Source organism: Macrobrachium nipponense, chromosome 25 (assembly GCF_015104395.2).
Source record: "Macrobrachium nipponense isolate FS-2020 chromosome 25, ASM1510439v2, whole genome shotgun sequence".
NCBI classification, from domain to species: Eukaryota; Metazoa; Arthropoda; class Malacostraca; order Decapoda; family Palaemonidae; genus Macrobrachium; species Macrobrachium nipponense.
In genome coordinates this window covers 66,970,697-66,996,482 of record NC_087214.1, presented here as the reverse complement: position 1 = coordinate 66,996,482, position 25,786 = coordinate 66,970,697, and the positions used below count along the sequence as shown (strand labels likewise).

Below are 25,786 nucleotides of genomic sequence, written 5' to 3'. Positions count from 1 at the left end.
TCTCTCTCTCTCTCTCTCTCTCTCTCTCTCTCTCTGCATTTCACTTCTCTCTTATTTTGCCAATAAGAAATAATAGGAAATACGAATAATTCGAATATTAGATTCAATGTCGTAGATATGACATAGTAACATGAGTTTTGGATATGATTTTAAATAAAAATAGCATTTATTGATGTAATTCAATTATATAAAGTAAATTCTATTACAATTAGATATATTTTTAGGTTTTTGATTTAGGCTCGTGGTCGCTCACTCAATCTAAAGTGTCATATCAACAATTTCAAGTGTCTTATGAACAGTTTAAGGTGTCATATATGCATATAAAGTGTCACAATCTCTTGTAAAGTGTTACAAGCTCTTGTAAAGTGTCTGCTAGTCTAGGCTACACTTTTATGCAAACGAAAAAGTTGTCATTACTATTAGCACTTCTTTGCAGTTTCTCTTAGTGCCACTAGATGTCAGTAGGGAACGCGCCTGAACCAAAATACGAATTCCATCAACTAGACTGGATAACAATACTCAAGTTTAATGTAACTTTATGGTTTGTTATCGCTGAAACTGAACTTTACCAAATTCATCAGTTACTACTCATTCAAAAACTACTTTTGTTTTTATCTATCGGCCTAGATTTAGCCAGTCTTGTGCTGGAACAGAATTTACAGTAGTTCTGTATATAAATGGTGTCAGCCAAGTCTAGCGAATGCCTAGAGTCTAGACCTTGGTGTCAGTTACCTGTGGAGTTTCGTGTTTTGAGTTTTCTCACTGTGATGAAGCAAAGGATTTCGCATTACTGGGGTAACAAAGATACTTATTTCTGGTTCTCCCAAGAGTAGCTGCCTATGTCTCTGCTACCACTCCAGTTCCTCGTCTGTAAGTAAGGTTCGTATAATTTTCGTTATAGAACATGAAATGTTTTTGTTTAATCAGAGGAAAGAAAATATCTTCACTTTTTAGAAAGGTGGCGTGTAAAGTCTCTCTCTCTCTCTCTCTCTCTCTCTCTCTCTCTGTGTGTGTGTGCTTTGCTATGCCAGCCGAAAGTGCCGAAAAGACAATTACATTTTAGAAGACACTTATTCCTGAATTGCCTCTCTCTCTCTCTCTCTCTTTCTTTATGCTTTGCTATGCCAGTTGAAGGTTCCGAAAAGATAAAATGCATTTGAAACAACACTTATTCATGAATTGCTTCTATACTACCTGTGGACACTCAACAGTTTCTACTCATGAACTGCAAACCTACCACTATTATACTTTATGTACGAAATACTTTTCCAGTCACCAGACTATAGCTACACGCAGCACGTGCATACACACACATACACACACACATTAACGAATTATTTTTATTAAAAATGGGACTAAGATGGTAGGGACCTTTGTCTAGATACACGACTATTACTCTGACCTATGACGATAACAATGATATTTTCTTTGTTTGCTATCAAGCCAAATCATAATATGCCGCCACAGCTAAGAAAGCCGTCATTTAAAGGTGCGTCCACACGGTCGAACAATGTCCGACGGACAACCATTGTTACCAATCAACAATGGCCTTGTGAGCAGAGTAAAAACAGTGGTATACAACCTCCTCTGGTACCATTGTTTGTTGCCAGATCTACTTCTATCGTTTCAGCGCTTATGACGTCATCCTGCTTCGCGTATGATATGGTAACAGTGTTTGTCCGTCGGACATTGTTCGACCGTGTGGACGCACCTTAACTCTGTATCGTTTCTGTTTAAATGGACTTAATTCATGAGCACTTTCTGACTACTGGGAAATAAATAGTGACAATTGCTCAACTTTTTGTTTTGCAAATGATCAGTTTATCTAATGTTTATTGTTACTGCATATATTTGCTCTCCATTAAAATTTACAATATTCGCTTCTCAATTTTTTAAAAAAATGTATAACTTACGTTCATCGTTGGTCCCGCCTTTTTGTGTATAGCCAAAGTATGTCTTGTGAAGAACTCTAATGCAATTCCTGATTTGCATGAATATGGGTAATTATAGGGTTTTATATTAAATTAAAATTTGTATTTTAATGTATCTATGATACTTGAGATTAGAACAATTATTTACATTTGTTTATTGGTATCTTACAATAGCCTCTTCATAGCAGCTATACATTTCAAAAGTTGCCAGTTAATGTTTTATTTAACCTTTTAGCAGTTTTAGTTTCTATAACTACCAACAGATGTCCCCAGGTGCGACAGAGGCAGTAATGGCTGAATGTCTCTCTCTCCTATATAAAGAGGCTTCCTTGGGTTAATTGCGTCCCTGGGTTTGCTTCCCTGTCGTGAATTCATCATCAATCATGCCAATGAAATAAAAGAGAAAAATTTGAAGTACTGTGTAAAAAAATTTAACGATAAAATATATGAAAAGTCTACCTTAAAATGAATATAAAATTTTTAACTTCAGGAAAGTATTAATATTTGATTAAATGCATATAATCAGAGTATTTAAATTTATCATTTTGACAGTAGATTGGTCTTTTCATTATATTTTTTCCTCAGATGTTGTCAGCTAAGACGACCAGGAACAGCAGAATCTAATGTATATCGACATAACAGATATCTAGAGCGTGTCCAAACGCCTTCGTTCACTTGCCAAATTATAATATACAGAGAGAAAACAGCATCCCTTCTTCTAAAGGGAAGTGGAAAGTCATCTTGATACACCCCATTTAGTAAAAGAAAAAAATGTAATTCCATTGATGATAATATCCCATTCACTCTATCTGCAATTATAAATTACAGCAATTCGGGAACTTTTCTGTGATAAAATGTCTGTTTCCACTGAAACTAAATGTCATTGATCTTCTTTGCATGGTGAAATAGGGATCATTTTATTTAGAAACAGTTACTAAAATTGTATGTATTTTAGCAAGATATTTCGTAGGCTTTTCATGACGTCACACGCACGCTCCCTTGGGACGACTCGACTCACGACTGTCGAGACTCGACATTCCAAATTCCTTCACAAGAGAGAAGAGAAGGGAAAAGTACCTCTTCCAGTGGAACCCCACCATTTGTTAATTTGTGCAGTTTACCGTCCTATTTTACGTGAAATACATACAGTGATTAATGTTTATCATAGGTAAGTAATTATACTTGTTAACTGATGCTTCAGAATATCCCTTGAAGGTATAGTTCTATTGAAGTAAGTGCTCCCAGTGATGGGGTCACCTGGTAGGCTAATGGTTGCCAAAAAGGTCTTGACAAGTAACCCATGGCTGCGAAGTAGACTCGTCTCGGTAATTATAGAAAGTTGGGTTTAGACTACCTTAAAGTGTATGATATTTCTAGCGTGATTATGCTAATCTTGGATCATTTTTATCACTATTTGTGTATTGGGTAAATGCTTAAATTTTCTAAACCGTTGGTCTGATGGAGACTTAAAATGGCTACCAACTATACTTGGAGAATGAGTTAGCCCCCTAGAGTACCCAAATTATTGTAAATTGGTTAGACCATTGCGGAAGGCTAATATTTCAGATGAACATCCATATATTTTAATATATGGTAAGCTTTTCTCACAGATCAAATGCATATTAGCGCAGCCTTTTTGGCCTGTTTTTGAGATTTTTACTATAACTAGTAGATACAGTGTAATTCTTAAGCAGTGTTATCTCTGTCAATCAAGGGGTATTGCAGCCGCATTGAGAAGTTTCATTGGTTAATCTAAGTAGTAGAGAGAGAGCAAGTATTTCTTTGGAAATTGCAGGTTCCTATTAGTACCTATTTGGGTTGCTTATTAAGACTACTATTATTTTTGGGGGGTCAACTGTAATTAACCCACAGGGGCTAGTTACTGGTAAATCTAGCTAATGACTCCCTGGCAGGTACTTCTTTGGAATTTGCAATTTCCTATTGTATTTGGGTTGCTTATTAAGAATTTACCATTATTTTGGGGGGATCAACTGTAATTAATCCCCAGGGACTGTTACTGAATATGGCGAAATACATTCGACGCCCCAATCCCTAGTGGCTGTCGTATTCACGGGAACATTCCTTGCAGGCTGTGTGGAGTTACTGCCTAGAATTACTGAATGCAGAGTTGCCTAAGGGGTCACAACTTGCATGGGGGGTTCTCAGGAAGGGCGAAGCTCCCTGCCGTCAGGTTAGGGCACAATGTCTTAGGTTAGGATAGGTAAAGGTTGGTATGGTTAGGTAATATTACCTCCTTGAAATGTATACTGGACCTAGTATAATAACCCTGACCACACTGAGTTCAGTCTGCATAACCTAATGGGAGAAGGAATTATCTTTGATAGGTCTCCATAATTAGCCTAGTTTCTTCAGGCTATACTTAGAAATTAGAATCTCGTTAAGCTGTCTCCATAACTGCATGTTAGCTATGGCAGTTTAATTGCAGTAGATAGCTTATGCAGAACTGTATGATTATTAGTGACCATTACTCATGCAGGTTTCTGCAGTCTGTATTTGAGATCACATGTTGACATTGGTGGCTGAACAATTAAAATGATGGGATTTCTGAAAATATTGTTGCATGGCCTAAAAAGTGACTGGACTCAAATAGTAACTTGTAAATGGGCAACAGAATGGAAGGTGGAATCTTTCAAAACTATAAAAGAAACTTATTAAGACTATAATAAAGAAAACCTAAATGTGGATTTGAATCACTTGCAATTTCCTGTATGGTCACCACAGCAGTTTAATGTATTCATAAAAGAAAGGGTAGATGTTGGTAATAACTCCGCGTCGGGTGTTGCTTTGGAAATTACAGTTTCCTATAGTACATATTTGGTTTCCTTATTAAGATTTAGTTATTTTTGGGGGGTCGACTGTAATTTTTAACCCCAGGGCTAGGGTCGACTGTAATTAATCCCCAGGGGCTAGTACTAAACATGACTAACGACATTTGACGCCCCAATCCCTAGTGGCTGTTGCATTCGCGGGAACGTTCTTTGCAGTCCGTGTAGAGTTATTGCCTAGAATTACCAGAGAAAGAAGTGTCCGAATCAAATTACATCTGTCATATATACTGCCTAATCAAAAGTATGTATATGCCGTGAGAGTTTTATGATCGCATGCCTAAGGAGAAGCACATTTACTATAACTTATGAAATTATTTTTTCTGATAAACCTAACCACGACTAAGGAAAGTTCCTGATTCAGCGGAGTAGGTTAAATATGATACATAAGCAAGATAAGCAGATCAAGGCTTAGTAAATCTTGAAAAAAGCCAGCATATAAAATTGAACTTGCCTGATTCGGTGAGCTTTCAGTGAGACAAGTAATGGTGCCACCATGACTCCTTCCTGCTGGAACCAGAGTTTTGCTTTTCATTGAAGTTATTCAGAATTGCACCAAAATATGAGTTGAATTTTAGGATACCCTCCATTGCTCTTGTTTGACGAGGTGCCGCTGTTGAAGTGAAAAAGTAGAATTTGGAGGATTTACCGGAGCATGGTAAACTTGACATAAACTGTACCAAGTAAGATCTGCACTTTTAAAATTTAAGTTCTAAAGGTATCCAAAGAGAGGTGATGCGAAGGGAAAGGCTAGAAGTACAGTGGAGAAAAAAAAAAAGACAAGGCAGGTTAAGTGGAATGATTATGTATTATATATAAGTTGTTGCTGGTGTGAAAAGTTCATTTGATACAAATCCATAGGCTACCTAAAAGGTACAATTGTATTTTCATTTGCATTTACTGGTTCTTGAAGGTTTTAGCTATATTAATTTTTTTAGAGTTGATTATACTGCAGTCTTAGCAATGATGGTTTCCTTTTCATTCATTGAGGCTCACCACTTGATAAAAACTGCTGGTCTCCTCTTTGTTTAAAGCTGACAAAATCAGAACTGCAAGAGGCTTTAGTTGTTCCTTGATGCATGCTGTTTTGAAACTACTACCATCACTCTGAAACTTGTTACTTTAGGTATGATTGCACCTTTATTTGTGCTGTATCTTGGAAAATGTTTGTGTTATAATAATTCCAGATTTAAGAAGTTTCCAAGGCTAGCATGAGTATTTGGAAGTCTTAAGAGAAGTACTTGATAATATGCTGTAGTTTAACATGACAGATTAGCGTTATAGAAATGGCTTCTATGAATGCTTTAGAGGTCTCTTAATGGATTTGTTGTACATTGAGAAATGAACATTGGAGCATGGTCAGGTTGATGTTTGACCAGAGGTGGGAGAGACCACAGGTACACTTCGGGCAGTAAACTCTAACAGAAGGAAATTACTTTAATTCAGCTGATAAGATTATAGTGTAGGGTTATTACTTAACCATTCCCATACAAATGAAAGTATATTATGTGGAGTGATGAACGCATTAGATGAAAACAGGAATAATATGAAGGTGGGAATAGTGTTTTATTTAGTAAGAATAGCACCATGTCATGAGGTAGCTCACTCTTAGTTTGTGTTTTCAGCAGATCTACTTTCATTGAAACCATATTTTTATGTACAGATAAGTTTATATGCCTATACAATTCCCCCGCCCCCACCTCCCGTATTTCTGATATGAATATACTTCATACTCTTGTAAAGAAAATGTAGATGATTTTTAAGGTGCCACCTCAAAATGCAAGCATTTATGTATCAGTGGTCATATTACAAATTAGGAAACTGCCCACAAATTGTCTTAGATCTCCAAGTTTGAGATGACTAGGGAACGTGCTGTAAATAAGATGTGAAAAGGGCAGTTATTCAGAATAGTGGTAGATATGGAAGCAATAGGAATGTCTACGAAAACGTGGAAATGGCTTTTAATGGACACCTAGACCAGGTGTTTAATTCAGTTAAAAAAACTACCAAAAAATTTTTGCCTGTAATCTAGAGAGAAAAGTAGGCATGATTGGTTATTGAGAACATATTGTATTTGTTATTCAAATAATGAGACTAACTTAATTAGCCTACACTATAATGAGATCACCAACTTAGCCTAGTTATAACTATTAATAGACACTGTAGTTCAACAAGACCATTGAGTATGCATTGTATATGTACTGCATTGTATATTTGTTCAATACAAACCTATGAAAGTTCTTTGGTTTTATATAATGTTCTCAGCTTGCACAACTTCTTGCGGGAGGTGGGTCATGCAAGCTGCAAAGTTTGTTAGAACACATGTTGGTGATGCCTGTATCTTGGCTCATTCTTGGCCCCGTCCACACGGTCGAGCTTTGGTCGACGAACTTTGTCCGATGTGATGTCAGAAGCGGAGAAACAGCGAGAAAAGTCAGAACTTTGCCGCGGTTTCTCCGCTTCTGATGTCACATCGAACAAAGTCGAGCAAAGCTCGGTCGTGTGGACGGGGCCTAACATGCGATCACTTGTTTTATGCATTGTGCTCTCAAGGTTTAGAATAGTTTTTACTTATTGTCCCTCCCATTTTTAAGATTTATCTTCATTTCATAGTGATTTGTTTGTCTTTTATGGTTGAAATAATGTAATTATGTAATACTGTATTGACTTGAGGCTGGTGGGCCCCTGTCAAAATCAGTTCATCATAAAAAGCCACGGGAAGGGTGGAAGCGCCTCAGTGGCGTGGTTGGTTTGGTGTTTGCTTCTCACCTCGGTGGTCGCTGGCGATTCTCGCCCATTCCATTAAGGAGTGAGAGATGTCAATTTCTGGTGATAGAAGTTCACTTTCGACGTGGTTCGGAAGTCACGTAAAGCTGTTGGTCCCGTTGCTGAATAACCACTGGTTCCATGCAACGTAAAAACACCATACAAACAAACAAACGGGAAGGGTGAAGAGCATTAAGTATTTTAGAGATAACAGCAATGTCACATAGTTCCTAGCCTGAACTAACTTGGACCTTAATCTTTCAGTTTTAGAGGTTTATTTTTAAAAATGCATCATATCTGAAAAGATAGCCTAGGTGAAAATCAAGAGAGTAATGTAACTTTTAAGTACAGAGGTGTGATCAGTTGAGGGATCACTGTGTTAATTAAGGTAAAGCCATTCAGGTCATCCTATGAAAGTTAGGAATGCATATTCAATGGTCTTGTTGAACTACGGTGTTTATTAATAATTATAATTAGGCTTAGTTGGTGTAGTCTCATTATAGTATAGGCTAAGTTGGTGCAGTCTCATTATAGTATAAGCTAAATTGGTGCAGTCTCATTATAGTAAGCATAAAAAGGATTTATTTGTTGATCTAATTACTAAGATTTCCTTTCTTTTACAGATATCACTCGAAGGAAAAACTTCACCAAAATTGTGAGAGAATTTTAGGTCTTGAGAAAAAAGGTAGTCCTGTTTTCTCCGAGAGAGAGACATTGTCCCAAACATTTTTGACATGATAGTGCAGTCTTTTAATGATTAGAGAGAGCTCAGTGTGTTTGCTCTTACAAATGTTTTATGTTCTTGTGTTTATACATACCATACGTTTAAAATTTCTTTAGCAAGAGCGTATGAATGCACTGAAAGAGTGGCTTCTAACTTGCAGAACTTTGTGCAAGAAAATATTGGATCTTCAGTTGGCACCTTAGACCCTTCCATAATCTAAACGGTGGGGCTTGAAGGATGGCTGTTGTTGCTTGATTGATGTGCTCCCTGAGTTTTTGTACAAGGCGAAGTTGCTGGATTGTCAAGATCCCGAAAGACCAGCAGGTTAATTCAGTAACCTTCCCTGTATGTTCTCTGCTCTAAATGTTTTTGTGAATCAATTTTGCAGGTTGAAGCTACAAACTTTGGCATTTTTGCAAGGTTAGGCTCAGTGGCATACAAATCACTACTTGACTGTAGTTTTTGGGATTGATTCAACTTTCATAGCTGTTCTTGCCATTTTTAGATGGCTAGTTTTGCCGGAGGTCTGGTCGTCTTTCAGACACTACATTGTTTTAGTTGATCCATCAGTGAAATGACTTGAGGAATGCACAGCATGTGTTGTTTGGAAATGATTTCCAGTTAAATATTTTGGTAATTCCAAATTTGTAGAATTTGACTTTGAAGAGAGTCTCATACAGGCATGCAATTATATAAAATTAATAATCACTAGGTTGTACACATTCTTGATTATGATTGCTGATATTGGAAACAGGATAATGGTTTAGATGGTTTTGACCTGCTTAAATACGGAAGGGGTTTGTCGTAGAAATGTCTGCATTTTGCTTATTGATATAGGCACTGTTTTTTTCACATTTCTACATTTGGTTCTTGTGAGTTTGGGAAATTGACATTTTGACACACTGGATTTGACTTCTTTATATCATTCCAGTGACAATCTTCCATTAGTGGGTCTTTTGATATCATTGTTGTGATAATCTCCCAATATTGGGGCACCACTTACAGGTGACAGTAACTTCCATGGTAATTACTGGCACCTTTACTATTGAGACTTCAGTTATCAAAATAATTATTTGGTTGAAAGTAATTGACTTGCTACCTATTCATGTTTCAATGTCTGTACAGTAGTTTTTCAAAAGACTGGATTCAAATGTATGGACATCAATGAACCAGAAAAAAATGTGGCCTGAAGTTAGGTGAATTAATTGTATGAAATTTCACTTCAAAAGGACATGGAGATATTGCCTGGACTGTTTTGTGGCTTTGTTCAGTACCGAGTGGAAATTTTTTCCATAGTAGGGAGTTAATTGGCAATTACCGTAACCTCTGCTATAGAGAATTTGTTGCTCAAAAGGCACCATTTGATTTTTTTGTATAAAAAAACTTCTTTCACTTCTATTAATTACTATAGTTATCTGTTTGTGATTACCCCTTTTTAATATTTTCTTATTCATACTAGAATTGTCTGTGATTACCTATTTCGATATTTTCTAATACCGTACAGTGTTATTTTGGCTGGAAGTGATGAGTTTTCACTTAGTATTTAATAGTGGATTTACAGTAAGTTAGTTATATAACTAACTTGTTGACATTAGTCAGGAGACTTAATACTATTTAGATAATTTTGAAAATAAAGCATTGCGTAATGGATTTACAGTTATGTTGCTCGTTGACTAGAGACCTTACTATATCTAGATATCTTTGAAAATAAATGGAAGTTAGTTGTATTTGCTCTGCCCCATTTTATTGAATGCAGTAGTAACTCTCCTCCAATATTTCAGACTTACTGTTGGTGCTTCTGCTTGAAATATGGACTAACAGACATCTGTTTGAAGTACATCAAGCACACAGAAGGGGAAGACTACCACAGTAGAGAAGGAGGCTACTTGGAGGTATATAGTGGAATACATTAGTTCTCTCTCCATATTTCCGACCTTTACTGATAATGCTTGAAATCTGAACTACTACTGTTGAAAGGGGAGGTCAGAATTATATCAGGCAAAGGAACTGGTAAGTCTATGAGTAGGAGATAGGTGTATGTCGAGTTATTAAGTATATATCCCATCCCCTACTCTTTCCTGCATTTGTTGTGGTTCTGACCTCTTTGAATGGATGTGTAGTTCCATATTTCATGCGTTATCAGTAAAGGTTTGAAATTTTGTAGGTAGAATTATGTTCTAATATAAACCTCCCTCACAAGCAAAAACCACCGTCCAAGATATGAATAGTCATCACTGAGCATAAAAGTAGTTTTAGTCACTTTTGCACAATAACCTTTAAATAAACAACAGATACCTGTACATGTTAACTTATGCTCAACTATAGGGTATGAATACCATTTTAACAATAAATATCCTATAATTCAGTTCTTGCATTCATGTATGTCAACATCCTTAAGTATCCATGTGGTAAATGTTGTCTCCTCTCTATATCCTCCAACATGCTGATGCTTTAGTTGTCTCCTCTCTGATAAACCTAAGTAGCTCTGATAGTCTGCTTTCCATTCTGATGGAATAGTATACTATAAGTCCTCAAGTAGCAGTCTCCTCAGTTTTGACAGATGTCAATTCCACTACATCATTATCACTGCTTTGTTCCTCCCCGAAATATATCTGGAAGTTAGGAGATATCTTCGTCCCTCATCTTTTTCTTCGTAGTCTTTCCATATCTGTTGATGGAGCTCACGTCATCGTCTTTCCCAACATACCACAAGAGATCTGTAATACACAGACAAACTCACTAAATATCCTTGAATAAAGCATTGTATATAGTACTCGCATTCTAGATAACCTAAGATAATTATGTTCGGTTCATTTTAATGAGAATTACTTGGATCTTATATCAGTTCCAAGATAGATCTAATACCTGTAAAATGTCTTTGTTCTTGCTAATTAAAATTCTATGAAATTTGGTCATTGTATCTCTGCCAATTTCCTGAAGTGAAAATTTTGGTTTGTTTTGCTAAGAAATCCAGAAGTTTCAAACATTACCTTGGCAGACGAGCCAATAATTATTTGTGAACCAGCCGAATTTCCTCTACGGAGACATCTTCAGTTCTAGAGCCTTTCCGTTCACTTTTAACACAACACGTCTTTGAAGTAATCTTGTCGATATAGCTGAAAACAACATAGTACATTAGTATAGAACTTAACATTGAACCAGACTTGGTCAAAACGGACAGGATCCTTTTCAGTTATGAAGAGAAGACTCCTTAAAGGAGTCAATTGATCAGAATTTAAAGTTAAACTTTAAATTCTGAAAATGAAACGGTTTAAGCATCCTATCCCATATCAAAGGAATGTAAATTCAAAGAGAAAAACTCCATAACATCAAACATGGTCAGCCTCTTTAATTGAAACTGAATTTAGTTTAACATACGCGTGTTTGTGAAAAAATTTTAAATAATGGCGAACAAAATTCATGGAATACTGAAAAAAATGAAGTTACTGTTTCTTGCTACTATGGTGAATATGGGGCAAACAGCGTGTACAACAACAAAATCTCTACCGTATTGTTTAATCCAGTCTTGACTAACATTACGAACGTAATTCTTAAGGCAACAGGTGTTCGTCTACTACACAAGATCATTTAAAATTATATCTTCATGAAAAGCACCATACATGTATAAGTCTACCCAATCAAAATCTTTATTTGAAAGCACAATAAACCTTCTAATGCAAGCTACACTTTATTGAAACTTTTTATTCAAATCTCCCCAAGACGCAAAAGGTCCCCGCTCGTACAATATTCAAAATTGAGCACCAGCTGAGATCAGTCTATTTCTCTTGAATGGATCAAATATCCGTAGGTAGCTGTCAAGTTTCTGAAAGGAAATATTTCTGTTAATCATAACTTTTATCTTTTTTAAGCCTAGACTTAACTTGCTTCTTTTATAGGTGAATATAGCGAACGTAAAAATAGCTACAGTTTTTTTTTTTTTTTTTAGACTTAACAAGCAAGTCACTTTAATGACTAATTTATACAATTCAAGAGAAACTTCGAAAACTTTCAACCCTCTAGTTTTGTACAAGTGACTAAACTAGTCTTATACACTTTTTTTTTTTCCCACTCAAGTCATCCTCTGCGAGGAGAGAAACTAGAGGTTGAAAAGTTTTCAGTCTCTGAAATTTTATTAATTTAATTAGTCATGAAAGGGACTTAACCTGTAGGTCTAAAAAACTGCTAGGCTAATTTTATGTCGCTAATATTCCACCTAGAAAAGAAACAAGTTTTAAGTCTAGGCTTAAAAGTTATCATTAACTTTCAGCAAACAACAGGACCCAAGGCCTACTAAACTTTCTTGTTGAACACTTCACCACTAAATAAGTTCCTCTACTACAACTTAACTTTTTAGTTCCCAAACGTCCAAAACAACTAACCCATTGGCACGAATGATTCTAAATTGTTCGAAAACCCTTAAAACTGTGTATAGATTCCTCCTTGTATTATGAAATTGCGAAAATATTAAACTTATTATTCGTGGAGTTAACGTTTTAATTATTTGTAAGAATGTTCTTTAAATAAGTTTTCTTTGGCTTTACTATATTTTACGGGATCACCTGAAGATTAGCGACCCCTAATACCTCTACTGAAGAAAATCGACCCCAATATTTTCCTCCTGAAGAAAATCGACCCCAATATTTTCCTCCTGAAGAAAAGCGACCCCAATATTTTCCACCTGAAGATAAACTACCCCTGCTTGTTGGTGTGTCTAATCTTCAGGTGACCCACTTTAGCTCATAATATTATAGAAAAAGGAGAAAAAAATATAGATATATATTTCAGTACAAAAATAATCAAACCTACTGTAAACCCTGTGGCTAGCGCGCAGCAGCGCAACATTACCGCTTGCCAGAACATAACGAGCTTGCCTAGAATCTTTAAATATGCGGATAAGGCGCGAAGCGCCGTTCCGCCACAGCCTTACTGTAACCCCTGTTAGCACTTTTATTGGGTAGTCTCACTATGTCGTTACACTAATAATCATCAACTTATAAACTGGCTTTTTACCTTGTTAATTCCTCACCTTAAGAAAAGCGACCCCAATATTTTCCACCTGAAGAAAAGCGACCCCAGCTTGTTGGGGTCGTTTTTCTTCAGGTGATCCATTTTACGTAAGGCTGAATTAAGTCATGATTGGTTGACTGTATAAATTAGATGTTTCGGAGTTTTTTAGAGAATCACAAGGCAGTTTTTCATTGCCTTTATCAACAGCGAGGAATGTATACGTTAGGCATCACTCTTGGACAAGTTTGTTGATTGGACTAGACTGACATATCCCAACTAAATTTGACTGGTTAGACAGCAAAGGGACACCCACGGTCTACCTAGACCGTGGAGACGCCCAACCCCCTAATAAACTCGTGAATACATTCCCCTACCCCCCTCAACCCCCCAACAAAGGAAAGGGGGTTCGAGATCCTCACTAGAAAGCGTTATACGGACTATTCTAAAAATCCTGCACACGCACACGAAAAAAAGAAACCTTGCAAATTGTGGTGAGCATGTTCGTTACAGAAATGCCTGCACATGGTTCACTTTTTCCTTCATTTATATTCACCTTGCCAAACAGACTAACGTGTTTTAACGGTCGTAATTTAGAAGAGATAGCTAGTTTAAAGTAACCCATTTTTTACTTACATGGGGAAATCTTTAAAATCTTTAGTTCGTAAAATTACAAACGTCGGCCTAGATGTATTTAGGAGCACAACCTCCTTAAGCTTCGCCTTACCACAAACGGCTCTTAAATCATAATCCAATAAATAGCACAAGCCCACTGCTACCCCTGTAACCCAAACCAACCCAACCGACGTGAAGCCACTACTATGGCAACTATCAGCTTCTTAAAAGGCCTTTAACACGCCAAGAATCACCATGAACACGCCAACCACAAAACTAGACGTAAAAATCACTTTTACCCGAAGCCTGTTATTCAAACTTGTACCCTAAAAATTGGGATGGTCAGATGACGGGATCTAGATTGGAGTTACCTCGATCTGCACGTTAACTGGTCTTTTGGTAACTAAACTTGAACTACTAAGTATACGCTTAACTAAAAAAACAAGAGACTGACGCTAGAACTACAGCCAAGCACAGCGGCTGTGCTTGGTATATATTTTCAGCTCAAAAGTGCTAGTAGCATTTTCATATCCCATCACTGAACAAATCAAAGCAGTCACTGGTAGGTACCAAATTTATAAACAGCATTTAAATAATGAAGTAAGTCGAACTACAATGGTATATAGCAAGCAAAATTAGCAAGCGAGAAATCTCAGTAATGAAACGGCAAATTATTAACAGGGATTTAAGACAAATTTGGTTAGCTTAATTAAAAAGTAACCCTGTTGGTACCTCCCGTTTTCCCACATAAAAGATTATTAAATTAAAAGACAAAAGCAACTGACATATGTATACAGTAACCAATGTCCACAACAGCCTATAGACTATAGTCTAACAGACCAAGTTTTGAAAAGGGCCAGCTTACTTAAAAATCACAATTTCCCAAATATTCGTCTATTTAAAACATCGTTATCATAACACCACATACAACTGAAATCAATTTATAAATGTAAAATACGCATTCAAAAACACTTACCACCGAACTTTATTCACGGCACAAAAACCCATCGAAAGAACTTAGCACTTGTCACAGTTAAAATGGCTGCACAACTGAACTGAAGGCGTGGTTCGGAAGTCACGTAAAGCCGTTGGTCCCGTTGCTGAATAACCACTGGTTCCATGCAACGTATAAACACCATCACAAACAAACAAACAACTGAAGTTGAACTGAAGTAACTGCCAAAGTCTTTGGTAACTGCCTGGTCAGGCCCACAGCACCCAGAATTCCAGGAATCAGGTGTTCCTGATAAACCTCAAATTCCAGGAATCAGGTATTCTTGATAAACCTGCAAAAATGGTTCTTTTTGTTTTGAATTGAATTGTTCGTCTCCATTTCTTTGCAAATTGGCATTACATTTTCCCTTGGGTCTAAAGAGAAATCTATATATTTTTGTCATTGAAGGAGTTTTATAGTCAAAAGTAATTGTGTCCATAAAGAATCACCGTAAAATATATAACAAGGACATTGCTAAGATAGAAGTCTAATGACCCAAGACAATTTTTAATTTAAAAATTACGTAAAATAAACATATGCTTTTTTTAAAATGTAAATCTGATAGAGAAAATGTAATTTATAAAGACAAAACAAAATATATCACGATCTCACAAGGATTCTAAAAGTACAGACTCCACAGCTTTCATCTGGAATAGTCTTTTCGACCTAACTCCAGAATTTACAAAAGGTCATTATAATGATTGCAATTCCTTTACAAAACAAAAATGTTCCCACTATGCAAGATACAAATATCCATAAATAGAGAGAGAGAGAGAGACCTTCTTTATAAACACCCTTTGGGAATGCTTACAAATCACATACATGGTGCACTGACGACAATGAACCCCATAGGAGGGGTTTTTATTCTTAGTAAGCCTAACAATAAGTATTTTGAAGATATAAAAATAAACAAAGATCACAGGGAACTAGGTACATCTTAGCACAATTCAACAAGATATTGAGAGCATTCGCATAAGGTCTGTGAAAAAAATTAACTATATATACGTCACCTGAAAATTGAATCATCACTACAGTAGAACATACGCCATGGCAACGTGTTACGCTATAAAATTATTCAGGCATTAATATACGATTCTGTAAAACGGAAAGAGTAAAAAAAAAATGTCACTATAACACATAGCCTAACAAGTTTAGCAACTTGTTATATGAACTTCCTCGGTAAAATACAGAGAAGTAAACCATATTACAATGACAAATAAGGTACTGATGATTATCTTAACTGGAACCTTTACAGAAGTAATGGAAGAACCCTCCTATGGACGTCAGTAAACTAAAAATAAAAATAATATTGTTGACAATAGTTGAGGTACGACAATCTAGGTATATAAGTCACCGCTATACAGTAATTTTTCATTTTCTCTTCAGGGTGACTAAAGAAAACGTTATAAATTGCAAGGGTAACTAACTTAGTTTAGCAAAGTACAGACGTCTGTTTTTACGTAATTCTTGTAGTAATTATTGGTTTAAATTCGCGTTAACGATCAATTACGAAAGGATGCTCTTTATTCGTAAGTTTAGATCCAATTGCAATGGGTTGGCAGTTATGTGGTTCATCACTGATCGTATTTAACAGCAAGCAAAAACATTAAAAGATTTTTATACATATTTCTGAGACTTTCATGACGATATAATTCTTAACACGCCACACAAACCAGTAAAAAAACACACTTGGGAGATGATCAAAACATGGTTATAGGTGAATCAATGCACAAATAAATTCAGCTGATGGTGTAATGACATCTCGTATAAGCTAGTACTAATATCTTCTGAAAATTATGGAATGAGGAAACTAGTTGGTCTCTGGAATGTCAACTATGGAGGCATTGTACTAGCGTCTATCGTAATGGAATTATTCAATGTGCATATTCTTGGTAGGCTGGAGCGAGAAACTGATATAAAAAAAGTGAAAGACTGTAAGCAGGTTGGGTATACTCAAACACGAGCAATATGCAATAGCTGTATTTTCACACAGTTCAATACATGATGAGCAGCAGTGCACGTGACAATGTTGAGGCTACGCTTACTCAAGCGAGACTGCCCCAGACTCAATTTCTCCCGCCTTAAACACATTTTGGCGGGAATATAAGTAACTTTCATATGCATCATATGGAAACATCCTACAAAGACAAAGGAGTTGGTTTCACAAAAGGCAGGAGTTTCAAACATTTGGTTTAAGGAAAGTAATTGTTGTGGCTGGCAATTGCTTCTCCAAGACTTGCAGGTTTGTCAAAAGGAAGGCAAAAATGCGTAGTACTCATCAGCAGCGAAGAGGAAATAGAACAATACATACAAAAGCGACTATTTAACGCTGTCGGTACGAAAGTTGATGCCATCTATTGAGAACTACGGGAACTAGTTAAAGTATTCAGAAAATACTAAATGGCAACTTATAAAGATAATCGGCAATGTAATAAGCTGGAGGATTTGCAAAAAGTCTATTGTCTTTTATAACAAAAAAAAAAAACATATGAAATTTATTTCACCTTCATAAATCAATAAAAATACATAGTAACTCCAATTTACATATTAATATGGTCATGTTTTGCTTGAATTGCCCAAAGTCCAGGATCCGTTTAAGAACTGCACAATACATAAAAATGGCACCTTCCATGAGAAAGAACAGAGACGACAGGAAAAGATGGAAATCTGGTCTGGTATTATGGTATTATAAAAAAAATAAAAAGTCTGTGAACTAATAAAGGCATAAACATAAGAGCTATGATTAAAACTATAAAGAGTTTTTGTAAGCTAACAAACATGGCCTACCTTTCCCTTCTACAGAAGAAAATAGCTCTCAAGACTAGAAGGACGTCCTGTCTCGACCCTTTCTAAAATTACAGTTATTTTTGTCCAAATATTAGTAATTGTTCCTTGTACCTTTTACGTGCTTATTATTTTGTATGAAAATTGTTTTCCTATTGGTAACACGTTTACATATACTGGAAAGCAACAGATTTCAGCTACAAGACTAAATGACGACAAGAAGACATCTTTCGTCCTTACGGCTTTTAAAGTAATGGCTAACAAGGGAAATAAACACCTAGTGACATCTATGGACCATCAGAAAAACCAGTTAATCTATTAAGTATAGAAACTAGTAACTGGCAACTTTTAGCACTGGTTTGCTTTTATAAAAACAATGTTATTTTGCCTTGAAAGATACGTTATAAATTGTCGAAAATTACATAATTACCAATAAATTTACGAAATTATTTTACGGAAGTTTATATTGCTGCATTTTTAAATGTATGGCTCAAAAACAAGAACACTAAAGGAATTCTGTAACTAAGGTTTGGCAACACATAAAAAAGCGGGTCCTTTTGCTATGGGGGCATAACCCTTACGGAAATTCTAATAATAGCTGCGATTGGTGTACTTATACGTCGCCCAATTGATGTATAAATTAAAAATGTTCTTCAAACCCCGTTGAGACTAGATGTAGGTTAGCCGTTCTTTACAACAATTCTGCATATTGTAGAAAGACTACCTAAAATACCAATTTTGTCCATGGAAAGTTAAAGCTATATGGCTTTTTAAATGATAATAATAAAATACTATATTAATAATGCTAAGAAATTCACAATGTCGTGATAAACTGTGTAATATAAATCTACAATTATTATGAATTGAATTGCTGACATTCAAGAGATACTACAAATGGGATACCTTATTGCATATCAAAATCATTCATTTGTATAATTGTGGATTTTTATTACTATACTATAGTAAGCAATCATAAATGATAAGGCTGACCAAGACGACGATAAATGTCTATTCCATTATTAAATGTATATCATCACAAAGCTTTGAAATAGGCCCAATGTCTTGCAGATGATACATCACTCTCACAATCATCTGCATTAAGCAAACATTCGTTACTCATTATTGGAAGGCGAATGGAGAAAAACTCACAAGGAAAACGAAGAGATAAATAATGTAGGCCGAAATGCTGACTCTACGAATGATATTGTGTTCGAGCAGCTCCAGTGTTGCCAACCATCTAAAGAGCTCCTTACCCTACCTAGGGACTGAGATTACCCTATTTTCACTGTCATTACCCTACGCCTGGCATTTAAGATATAAATGATAATAAATTTGTTGTTCATTAGTTACTTTTTATTTATCTTTTACATTTCTAAATCCTATGCTTTGAAATTTGATGTAGGGTAATATGTCCAGTTGTTATCTTTTTATTTCTACATTCTTACCCTTCATTGCTGAATTAGTAACCAAAATGGCATTCAATAATTCTGGCCCCATTTAATTTGTTCGTTTTTGTGTCTGTTAAACAAGAAAAAAACTTTCCGTTTCGGCATTTGAATGGGAAAGAGTGAACGCTAATTTGGCTAAAACAAATAAATTCTTAAATACAGGTACATCACAATAATTCTTAACATTGTCTAGGAAAACCCAAAAGTCGTTGTTAGGTTTCGTCTTGAGGTCTTTCGTTTCCATCTCATCAAAGTAAGGGGGCAACTTTTGCCATTCCTGAACGCTGATCAAGAGTCCAAGATACATGATTCATAGTTAGATTCCGAGCATTGAAATAGGGATAAAAATTATTTTTGCTATATATCTTTTGCACACACAAAATCTAAATAATATAAAGTAAAATAAAAGACAAGCCAAATATTTTGAAATTACCCTACATTTTGCTTAGAATTCGTGGCATTACCCCGCTACCATACAGACCCGGATTTGAGGCTGAATTACCTTATGTATAGGGTAATTACCCCACAGTTGGCAACATTGAGTAGCTCAGCAATGAGCAATTTCAAAATGATAAGACACTAGAGTCACCCTCCAAAAAGACTTGCAGTACGCCACACGTCCTTCCTCTGAAGTCGCTGATTGGTTGATCGTCAGGTGTGGGCGGAGCTAAATATGTGTAAGTGAGGTACTGCGAATCTTGTAACGGATTAATCTCTCGTGTTAAGTTACTCTCATTCATCAAAATCCAGCGTAGACCGTAGAAAAGTAAGAGATAATGGGATGATAGGGATAGAGGGCAGAAAAATGAAATGTAAAGACGTTGCTAGCAGGGGGCAGCCATACCCCTTGGGGCTATGAGAACCATCAAATGCGGGGGGGGGGGGGGTATGGGATTTGATCTCTGGATATTTGCATATATTTGATTTTAACTGTCCAAGTATACATGGATACATCTTGTAAATAAACAACTATATAAAACTAAATGCTTTTGATTTTCTTGCATGTTCTATTCCTAGCTATTCATACCCTGTAGAGTATGTATTAAACTAAGCATATTAAATAATATTGTCTATAGGATTTAAGGAAAAGGGGGGGGGGGTATGGAACCATACTGGACAGTGGGCATTTCATTGGGCTTCTGTGTGAAGAGGTCTCCTAAGAGAAGGTCAGGTCACCTACGAGTGAATCATCAAGAATGTCACACCAGGCAACAGAACAGAATGTATTTACTAGAATGTTGCCTTGTCATAGGCTAGTTTACTGCACACATTTTCTTCTTGTGACTCGTGGGTTGTACGGGCGGTGGGCGATTTCAGAAGTTTTGCTATCTTCCCAAGAGTTCCCTCCTTAGCCCCTAAAGAGCTCTCTCTCTCTCTCTCTCTCTCTCTCTCTCTCTCTCTCTTTCTCTCTCTCTCTCTCCTCCAAACGTAAGAAGATACCTCCTCTAAGAAACTTCCAAAAGATAAGACAATCAGAAAATGGCATCTGACGTACGCAAAATCTCCAGAAAAAGAAGAAGAATCAACAGGAACCACGTCGCCGTGGAAATGGGAGAGAGATATGTGACGTTGCCGTCCGCCATTTGCATTTTTTCAGTGACTCAACAAAGCGTTAGTGAAAGACTGAAGGATCTCACTATAACCACAGTATAAACGTATTTGCAGCCTTGAAAACAAAGAGGTCTGCATGCCACCTGCCTCTCCCATCAATGAATGTCTTTTAACTTCGGTTGTAACGTAATTGGCGAGAACGCCCAAACGGACAGACAATTGACCCCATTATAAACCATCTTAGTTGTCCCCACTATAACCCTGCCAAGTTTCATGCCCATCGGACCAGCCGTTTGGCCGTGATTGAATGACAGCGGACGGACGGACGTAACGTCCATTATAGTCAGATAAAGACAGCGCTTTGACTGGATGATGTCCTTACTATCAGGCAAACTGCAGAGAGAGAAAGAGAGCGACATCAGACGGTCATGAAGACGATCTCCCCCAAGTCAACTTCAACGCCTAATAAAATTAAAGTCGACTAAAAAAATCTGATTAAACTTCCATTTTCACGGGTCTCGGTTTTTTTTTTTTTTTTTTTTTTTTTTGCAAGACTAACACGCAATCATTGAGTAATGTCCTCCCGCTTTACATACTAATAACGCCCGAGACTTTTCCCCAACTTTTCTCATTAAGGAGTCAAGCGTGGCTCCACCGTCCTCCTTGGAGCGACAAAGGGGAGGCCCGGGTGGGGGCGGGAGAAGGGACCCTCCTCCCCCCCTTTTTTTTTTATCCCAACCCTGAATAGGTCTTTGTTTTAGCCTGAAGATTGGGGACCCTTTAGATATACATTCAAAGCGTGATATATATATATATATATATATATATATATATATATATATATATATATATATATATATGTTTCAGTTTGGGAGTTATCATTTATTGTTGGGTGAATGGAGGAGGAGGAGGGGTGGGGATTGTTTGGAATGGAGTCTTCCCCCCTCACTTCACCCACAAACCCTTGGTAAAAAGAGAGAGGGCGGTTGGTGGTGTTGAAATTTGCAACAACCTCTGGGGAACTAGTGCGAACAGAAATGGGTCACAATGAGGCCGTAAGAGTTACCAGGGTAACATCAATTATTCGAACATCTTTGATAAACCTGAGAATCAGGGCAAAATTAACGAAGGAAATACAAACATAGGTTTAGAATTTTCTAACCTTTTATGGCACTGGAGGGTACATACTCTCTCTCTCTCTCTCTCTCTCTCTCTCTCTCTCTCTCTCTCTCTCTCTCTCTGGTGGCAAGGCTTTCCCTTGGGAATGAAAAGAGGCCGGGAACCATTCATCATCCTACTTTTTCAATCCAGGATGAAGCCCTCACGAAATACCATCATGGTCGTCATTAACGCTTCTTCAGACGGCAGTTAAAATGAATAAACATCATCATCTTGACTTCTTTGTCTCGTCAGAGCTGGAGTCATCCCTGTCTCTTATTAACCTTGAACATCGAGGTCTATAATTGTCTTGTGTGTCTTTTCTGGAACTTCTGTACTTACTTATGATGCAGTTCAATTAATATCCAGGCTGTCTTTGCAAGACATCTATTTTTATCCATTCTTCAGACAACGTCCAGTCCATCGATACACACCTAAGCTATCTATTCTTGTCCCTTTTTTGCCAACCCATTTACCACAGTTTCCCCTTCTTCCATCTCCTTCAACGATCGTTTTTTCAGATACTCTTAAAAAGCTTCTACTTGTTTCCTGTCATGCTAAACTCTTTTAAGAGTCTGTAAGTAGACAAAAACTAAAAGACTTTGCCGAGGTCTCTTAGTATGAAGATGTATAGCAAAGAGTTCAGCCGTGAGTGATAAAGCTATTGATATTAAACAGGATTTGGCAACAAAATTTCCCCTCAAAAAGCGACAAGCAGCCGTCTGAAAGACACGTATTTCGAAGCATCTGTCTTTTAGAAACACAAGCAGTCGTTGTTCCTTCGTTTATCGCATTTCCTTAGTGGTATTCTTTCGTTCACTTTACCTCCAGTAACATATTTTAATATTTGTACTGAAAAACATTGGGTACTACGTCTAGGAAACGTTATTTAGCTTCTTGGAACGCCTTATTGGTATACGAGTGGCAGCGAGATTCCAAGAGTTGGTTTTTTGATTGGCTGACGGCCTTATGCCAGCATGGGCTCTTGCTCATAGAAAGTTTCTATAGGTGCCCGAGGGTATGGGTTTTGTGCGAGTTCCCAAGCAGAAGTGATAAGACGTTTAGTGGTTAATGGACGGTAAAAGTTTGACAGGTACAACCGTTGGTTGCCCTTTGCAATTTTTATGATTGAGGGATACGCCTTCTCTCTCTCTCTCTCTCTCTCTCTCTCTCTCTCTCGTTTCTTTCTTTCTCTCTCACTGCCATAGTTGGTTGCTGTGCACTTGATCTGTCGCTTACGTAGTACATAAGGCTATATTTCTCTTTCTCTCTCTCTCTCTCTCTCTCTCTCTCTTTCTCTCTCTCTTTGCCACAGTTGGTTCGTAAGACCCTGACGTCTTATTTGTAGGGATCTCTCTCTCTCTCTCTCTCTCTCTCTCTCTCTCTAATAAGTCTTTGAGACACCCTAATCCTTGTAACTCCTTGAAACTCTCTCTGCTTGTCATGGTTGGTTCGTAGGAACCTGATGTCATTTCCATAACTCTCTCTCTCTCTCTCTCTCTCTCTCTCTCTCTTCCCTGGCAACGTTCTCTTCCTCCTCGCTGTCATCAGAAGTTTTATTTTATTTTTTTTTTCTGTCGAACATTTGCAGTTTTGAGACTGGGTGACCGCCGGGAAAAATTGTGAAGTCCGCTTCGCCCTGCGAAGGATTGCTACCATTATTGGATTTGCAGAAGTTGTCAAGGATTCCAGTGGTAAAAAAAAAATTTTTTTTTTTTTTTTTTTAGGAGGCAAGATTTAGATATCTTTGTGGATTAAGACAGAGAAATGTAGCTACAGCGGTTCGTGGCTGATTTACAACAAGAAAAATAAATAAATAAATAAATAATCTTATTTTTTGAGGTCACCAGCTCTAGATATCTTTGTGGATTTAAGACATAGAGAAATGTACAGCGGTTCGTGGCTGATTAAAAAAAAAAAAAAAAAAAAAAGAAAAATAAATACGTAAACAAAATAAGTAAATAAATATATAAATAAATTAATTAATTAAAGATGTATGAAACACTCAACCACGGTCCAGAAAACAAAAAATTTATATTATATATATTAGGCACTACTTTTAGGTAAGTTCTTCCTTTTATTGCACCTCCGTTCATATTATCTTTCATCCATCTCACTTTCCTCCACCCTCTCCTATAGCAATTGTTTCATAGTGCGACTGCTTGAGGTTTTCTTCCTGTTACAGCTTAAAAACATTTTTACTCTCAATTTCCATTTCAGAGTTGAATGACCGCGCCCCCCCGACCCCCGACCCCGACCCCCGACCCCCGCCCGCCTCCCCCCGACCCCCGCCCGCCCGCCCCATCGCTTGGCCTTCGGCCTTAAATCTATATATATTCTGTTCTTTATGTAAATTATATTTATACATATATATTTTTTTTCGTCCTATAAACATAATATGCTTATAGTACAGAAACGGAGAAAAACTCCACATTTGCCCCGAGAACTAACAGTTAGAGAGGCTGGACAGCGAGGTTGAAGAAAGGAAGCAGGAACGGGGGTAGTGTAGAAGGGGTAAAAAATAGGACAAAGGGACGTTGTAAACGCCCTTTAGTCATTAACCCCAACAGTGCGCCACATGAGCCGCACTGTGGGATTGTTTAAAGTATGCATGCTGTGGTTTTACTTTACAAGGTATACCTATACATATTCATGCATGAAATTCATGCATGACAATTCAAGTGTAAATGTACAAACAATGAAAGTTACTTATCTGAAATAATAGTTGACACAGCTCAGTTCATAGACACACACACACACACATAAGTACGACCATGAGCAGGCCGGCAGGTCCAAACTCGCCCCTTGACCCCCACCCCTCGCACACCCCGACCCCTCCAAAAAAAAAGCCTATATGCCCACACACGCAATATATATCGGAGGACCCTTTGTAGCAGCGAAACCTCATCTGAAAATATACATAGATATTAAATATACATAGATATTTGTTGCCGCGTTTGATTACGGAATCCCGCGCGTATAGGGAACTGTTTGTTAATTCGATAGTATTCATATCCGGTAATTAACTTTTGCCGGCCAAACAATATTCGAGAGCCGTGTATAATATAGAACCTTTTATATTTTCTCTCCCACTCGCTGGTATTATACCTCGCAATCATTTTCCGGGCCTCGCCAAATTGAATGGAGGTTGTGATCAGCTCTATATCAAATTAAAATGGCTTATGCCTTTTTTTTGTCATAATTTTTGTGCGTGTTGGGGGCAGGTGGAGGAGAGTATTGGCTGGGCTTACCCATTTTGTCTTTGTGAAAATACCAACGGGTAGGTATATATAGCTTTTTTTTTTTAATGTGATGAGCTACACATTATATATGCGTACTGATTTAAATAGAAAAAAAGGTTAATTGATGATATAGCATATATATATATATATATATATTATATATATATATATAGAGAGAGAGAGAGAGAGAGAGAGAGAGAGAGCGAGAGAGAGAGAGAGAGAGAAGAGAGAGAGAGAGGGCTGGCGAAATATATAAAAACAAAAAAATATTAATTGTATGATATAGCATAAATATATATATTCGGAATTACAACGAAATAATATACGAAATATATAAATGAAGGCTGTAGATTACCACGATTCATTTGGGAATGGTCGACCAAACGGCTCCCGTGTTTTGTTGCGTGATGAAATTATGTGATATCATAGGGGAGGGGGGAATTGGACTGATCTGCTGATTGATTTATGCAAAATGGCGTCGCACTAGCATCGGTCGTTGACGTCAGTAATAGCGAGGGGGTTGGGGTGATACGATGCTGATGAGAAAGGGGAAATGCTTATGATTCTTTTATATATATATACATATATACATATATACATATATATATATATACATATATATATATATATATATATATATATCTATATAATATATATATATAAAATACGATTCTTACAACTATTCAAGCTCAGAAATGCACCACTATGGAGGAAAACAAAACA

At 36.9% G+C, this 25,786-nt stretch overlaps 1 long non-coding RNA gene across 1 annotated transcript; it reads left to right on the top strand.

Moving 5' to 3' along the window:
* The first annotated feature begins 2,950 nt into the window (after positions 1-2,950).
* Positions 2,951-11,177, top strand: LOC135199211 (uncharacterized). The gene is made up of 2 exons (XR_010310977.1): positions 2,951-3,099; positions 10,049-11,177. It is a non-coding gene; the product is annotated as an uncharacterized LOC135199211 (long non-coding RNA).
* Positions 11,178-25,786: the final 14,609 nt, after the last annotated feature.